The 6,011-nt window shown below is 33.8% G+C and overlaps 1 long non-coding RNA gene across 1 annotated transcript in view; it reads right to left on the reverse strand.

The window, feature by feature from the left end:
- LOC128680892 (uncharacterized) overlaps positions 1–5,147 on the reverse strand; it is an 81,486-nt gene extending 76,339 nt beyond the window's left edge. Inside the window, exon 1 of the long non-coding RNA XR_008405908.2 lies at positions 5,057–5,147. This is a non-coding gene — a long non-coding RNA (uncharacterized LOC128680892). The remainder of the gene's footprint in view (positions 1–5,056) is intronic.
- Between the last annotated feature and the right edge of the window lie 864 nt (positions 5,148–6,011).

A 6,011-nucleotide genomic window follows, 5' to 3' on the forward strand; every position in this document is an offset into this window, starting at 1 on the left:
GCGAACAATCGGCACTAAAACAAGTTATTGTTTCTTCGTTTCAGTTGGAGCAGTAGCTCGTTAAGTCAAACGTTTGATGACCACGTGTTGTTAAAACGTCCAAAAAATATATAAAAAGGTACGTGCGTGTGTAAATACCTGTTAATGTCAACATACAAAACATCACCAGTAAAAATGTCAATATTGTATGTGCACATCCTTAAAAATTATAAAACAAAGTCCTCTGCTGCATTTGTCTGTCTATTCACGATTATAATGGATGCATGTGGCTTTTACCAATAGATAGTTTGAATCCTATGGAAGGTATATAATTTATTATGTTTTCAGCCGGGACGGACTGCTAGCTATTTATTAAGTAAAGTTAAGTACTAAGCAAATATAAAAAACTTGGCAAAAGAAATAAGATCATAGCAAACTAGCACCTAACCTATGGTAGTGGGTGTGAAATCTACGCTCGTTACCAATCGAAACCGGAGTTTTTTCTATTTCTACGTAAACTACAGTCAGACGGTACATTTTCAATACGGTCAGCGCATTCGGCACTTGAACAATAAAAACAAACGAAGCTCGCAAACAAAAAATACTCTTAATTAATGGAAATTGCTTTAGCAGAAAATTTGCTTACACCCATTTATTCTGGGGTTACTTTTGAAAAAGGTAATTAGCCTAAGTATTTATCAATATAATATTTTATCAAAATCGGTCCGGTTTAGTCGTGACAGCCTAACAGATAGACAAACTTCTCGGTTTTAATAAAACAAGTTTTTTACAAAAATGTCATTTTTGCCACATGCTTTTTGTTGTCAGATCTTATGGCATTTAATGCCTGATAAAAAACCCATGTCCATGCTAAACCTTTGAGGAGTTCTCTCCTTGGAGCCGATCCGGGCTGCACCATCAGGTCATACTTATCATAATAATGCATTGTCATGGAAACTGAAGCGACGTGGGAAATATCAACTCTGGTAGGTCAACTGGCAGTAGGAGAAATCTATCTTGCAAGATTTTATTACAGACAACGGGACAGGTGAAAAAAACTAAATAAAAGTTTGTAAAATAAAGTATTGAAAAAGGAGTTTTAAATGGGAATTCCAAACTGCAACCGTTGCTCGTAGAGTTTCAAAAACAAACAAAATGGCTGCCGATAGATATCTGTAATTAAATACTTTAACGGTTGTTACAGCTGTACAAAAATCCTAATGTTTCTGTTTATTTTAGAAGAATGAGAATAGTGGAGTATAACTTTGAGACTACGTCTTCACTGTATAAATTTAATCATTCTTGAGTAAAGGATATCCTCGGCTAAGTATATATCAATATATAGGACAAAACAAAATTGCTTCCCGCTGTCTGTCCCTATGTATGCTCTTTTAAAAATACGCAACGGATTTCATGCCGATTTTATAATAGGTAGAGTGATTCGAGAGGAAGGTTTATTTTACCCTTGAGAAGCCGGGGTTGGTCGATTGATGATTTTATATAAATAAATAATAAATAAAATACAAAATTTTACTTCCTATCCTACTAATATTATAAATGCGAAAATTTGTGAGGATGTATGTGTGTATGTTTGTTACTGTTTCACGTAATACTTAATGGATGGATTTTAATGTTTACGGGTAGAATATAACCTGGAATATCATATAGGGTCGCTCCCTTGGGAGTTTCATCCCGAAATTCCCAAGCGAGCGAAGCCCCGGGGCGCAGCTAGTAAAATAAAATTAGGATTAGATTTTCCCATATTAGCGTGTTAAACATTCTGTGACGTCGCAACGAATTAAGGAGAATTCTGATAGGAAAACTCTGTAGATATTGTAATATAAATGTAACATAGGCCCTGCCTACATCAGTGTCAATCTAAAATATTTTTTAACCTATCCCGCCCCACTGCTGGGCAAAAGTTTCCACCTAACTCTTTCCAAGCCGTTCTATCCGAAATCAAATCCTATCGATACGTCGATGATCGGTGATAGGTATCTAGATACCTATTTAGTTTAAAATAATAATATGTAGATTTAACAAAATACTTAATATCTGTATGGACAATTATAATTTTTTATAAAATAAAGTCAAGCTAATACCTGCTGAAATAGTTCATCTGAAATTAGCAGCGTTATCAATATATAACCTTCCATTATCTTTCAGCCATCTATCACAATTTCCCTTGTCAACAGTGATTGTTATAAATCGATTTAAGTTTCAAATCCCTTTGTTCTATTTCTGTATTATAATAGTAGGTTTTATGATTGTTTTAAATTATGTATGCATAGCTGTATTCTATAGTCCAACTAGAAAGTATAAGTTTAATTAATAGGCATATAAAATTGATCCATCATGAATTGGTTTCAGTATTAATTGACGATATTGTACACTGTGGGGTGTAGGTATAAGTATTTTAAGAAACAAACAATACAATATGAAGTACATTAATTATTTCATTTTCAAGATTTCTTACATAAATATCGTGTTTTTATAATATTCGGATTTTTTACCACTTTTAAGCTTAAAATAATATATTGTTATATGATTCCTTATCGGAAAGAATAGTCTGAGTGTTAAACTTATATGTAAAAGTATAAGATATAAACTTATAATTTATTAGATTAAACTTATATGTAAAAGTATAAGATATAAACTTATAATTTATTAGATTAAACTTATATGTAAAAGTATAAGATATAAACTTATAATTTATTAGATTAAACTTATATGTAAAAGTATAAGATATAAACTTATAATTTATTAGATTAAACTTATATGTAAAAGTATAAGATATAAACTTATAATTTATTAGATTAAACTTATATGTAAAAGTATAAGATTCATGTCGGACAAAAACGTGGGCGGAAAAATTAATAAAAAAGGTACATACGTAAGAATATGTAATATGTACATATGTAATCCGGTAGAAATAAAACGGAATCTCACTGAGTGCAAATATAATTTAGATTGACATCAAAATACATACGAGAGAACCTGCAACATTTTTTTATCAGTAGAAAATGTACTATTTCAATCGCTAAACATTTATTTCTACCGCATTCCAAAAATAGTTTCACAAAAGGCATTCAATGACATATCAATTAATTTCCAAAAACAATTGAACCAATGAAATAATCCCAAAAAATTTGGCCCACCTCCAAATCGAGGGCCGAGCCAAAATCCAGTAAATCTGACTCAGGCAAGTAAATCACACGGAGAATCACTTTCCGCTCAGATGCCTTCTTTCAGTATTTTAAGAATTCCTGATTATATCCAATAGACTGGAAAAAGTACAGAAAGTTTGGATATAACGTAATTTAAAAAAAAAAAATATAAATGTTGTTTTCTTTGATGAAGCGATGGTGGTCCAGTGCTTGCAATCGTAAGGTCCCAGGTTCGAATCCTACTCATGTCACACCAAATCTGACTAATAATATGTATAGTCGTTTTCATAGACCACCACTTTATTCCTTGAAAGGAAAACATCGGTAGGATTTCTGCACACTGGTCGACAGTTTAAGTTCACTGGTATGTGTATGTGATTAGTTGAATAATTGAAATGTAATATGTACGGATAGTTAAGCTTGTGGCGGCACTAAGTTATAGTTTCAAACTGGGTTGAAATTGTTAATTGATTGGCGACTCTCCGGGATTAGGCTGAGATTCGATTATGTCGGTCAATAGGCCAAAGTTTCTGCCAAAATCAATTTATTTTGGCCATGAGCAATTTCGGAGATTATGACACCTCGCAAACATACTATAATTTATGTTGTGTTCCTTGAATAAGTTAATATATTCTGTTACGGCCCAACCCGGCTTCGCTACATGTAAAAGATCCAACAAATCTATGAAGCATGTTTTAAAAAATATTAATTAATAAATTGTAATAGAAAAAACAATTTTTGATATTATCTCCTTTATTAACCGCATAGACAAATGTCTCCAACATGCGCATACCATTTTACCAATACATCCTTAATATTTTGTATTTAAATAAGTTTATTCGATTTCTTTTCCGCAGTGGTCCTTCCATAAAGCTGGTAGTATATAGCTTTAATAAATACGTGACTTATACAGAAATATACCCTTCTCATCAGAGTTCGCTTAAATGATAAATATTATTTATGCATATGTCTCGATGTACGCAATCGTGGAATCAAAATTTGACATGGATAAGTGTTCGAGGAGGTTTAATTTTTGAAAATGTTTGACTTGACTTTTTACACAGCGCATATCGTGATAAAAAAATGAAATCTAAAAACAACGTGACCAAACAGGAAACAGTTCAAACTCCAAGATAATTTTAAATGTACATTTTCAAAACAGAAGTTGAAAACTACTAGTTTAAACTATATGGTTACGGTTGATAACGTAATTAGAGCCTTTTAAATAGGTGCACTAATCCTACTTTAAATGGCTATTGTAGGTATACAATTACACACAGCCGGGAACATCGAAGAGCAAACGTCTTATTTTATGTATTTTTTATGGCATATATACATATTTAGAACCAATTCCTACCAGACAAATAAATATATAAAATAACAAAGTATTAGTAGGCCTTTACTCAGTGGTAGCTTCCCGTTGCTTTTCCTTCGTACTGTATTTTTTTCTTTAACTAAATACGTACGTTAAAGAAAAAAAATACATTACGACTATGTTGTTGGTAACGCCTACAATATATTTGGTTAAAACACTAAATTTAATTACAATAGGTGCACAAGAAGAAAATATTGTGTGCACCAAACAGTTCGTACGTATGTAGTGAGCGCTTAGCAACCAATTTGGTGCAGCTCAAAGGCATGTAATCGTTAGCTGTACGATAATGAGCTCATACAAACTAAACTCATTACCTGGCGATATTAGCCTTAGCGTTCAACTAAGAACGTTTTCATTAGCTAATAATAACATTTGTTTTCGATGTTATTTTAAGTTTGCGTAGACTAACAAATAAAAACACCTACGTAGGGAACAAATGTCTGGCAGTCCTTGCAGAATGGGTGAACTCAAAGATCAACAAAAAGTAAAAAAAAAATACGGGGGATTGGGCATTGATATTATTTTCTATTCAAACCTTTTAAGTTTTTTTTTTTCTGGGTTACACGGCGACAGCGACGGTTGACGGCTACTTATCACTCGCGCGGTCGACTTGATCTAGCCAGGAATCTGAGTCCATGTAGTTTTATTACCCGTGCAAGCTTGATAACGCGTGTGTTTCGCTTTTGTTTTAGCGGAGGGATGGGCAAACTCAATAAAAAATCTTCCTTTTTTATATACTTATTTATTTTGAGAGTGGCTTTAAACTCAGTCTTTTTTTCTGGTATTCTGTCAATGTTATTAATTTAGTTTTTTAATATTAAAGTGTTGCTATTGTCTTGCATATAAATTTCTATAGGTTATACTACATTGATAGCGGACATTTTTCGTTTGTTTTTTTCTGTAGAATATGTAATGACATTACTAATTTGCATACCAAAAACGGTCAAACGTGACTTATTGTACCATCTATTACTAAACTTTTCATTTTAAAAGTGCAGCAAGATTCTACTGGGTTTCGGGGAAGTTGTTTACGAAATAAAAGTGGACTATATGAAAGGCAAATAGCCGGTATATTCGATTGCAATTCCAAAGGAACGCGCCCGTCGCCTCAGAAAGGGTTTGGCCGAGTGCCGCCGCGGCGGCTGCCTGTCGCTAGGTGCTGCAAGCAAATCCTCAAGGAGGATTAATTTTTACGTGCCAATGGCGACGACCGGTGGGCGAAGTGCGGGTTTGCATTTCACTTCCCGCCATCGAATCGATTCGAAGTGAGACGCAGCGAACCAATCACATTGCGCCGCAACAGCGCAGCCATTATGATGCAACGACAACCACACTGCAATGTGATTGGTTCGCTGCGTCTCACTTCGAATCGATTCGATGATGAGAAGTGAAATGCAAACCCATACTAACCCCTCGGGTGAAGTCGAGGAAAAAGTTGAAAAGCGCATGCTAAGCTCCGACGATGTACGGTTGGGGAAGAAACCTGGACA

The sequence above is a fragment of the Plodia interpunctella genome, chromosome 25 (genome assembly GCF_027563975.2).
Source record: "Plodia interpunctella isolate USDA-ARS_2022_Savannah chromosome 25, ilPloInte3.2, whole genome shotgun sequence".
Lineage (NCBI taxonomy): Eukaryota > Metazoa > Arthropoda > Insecta > Lepidoptera > Pyralidae > Plodia > Plodia interpunctella.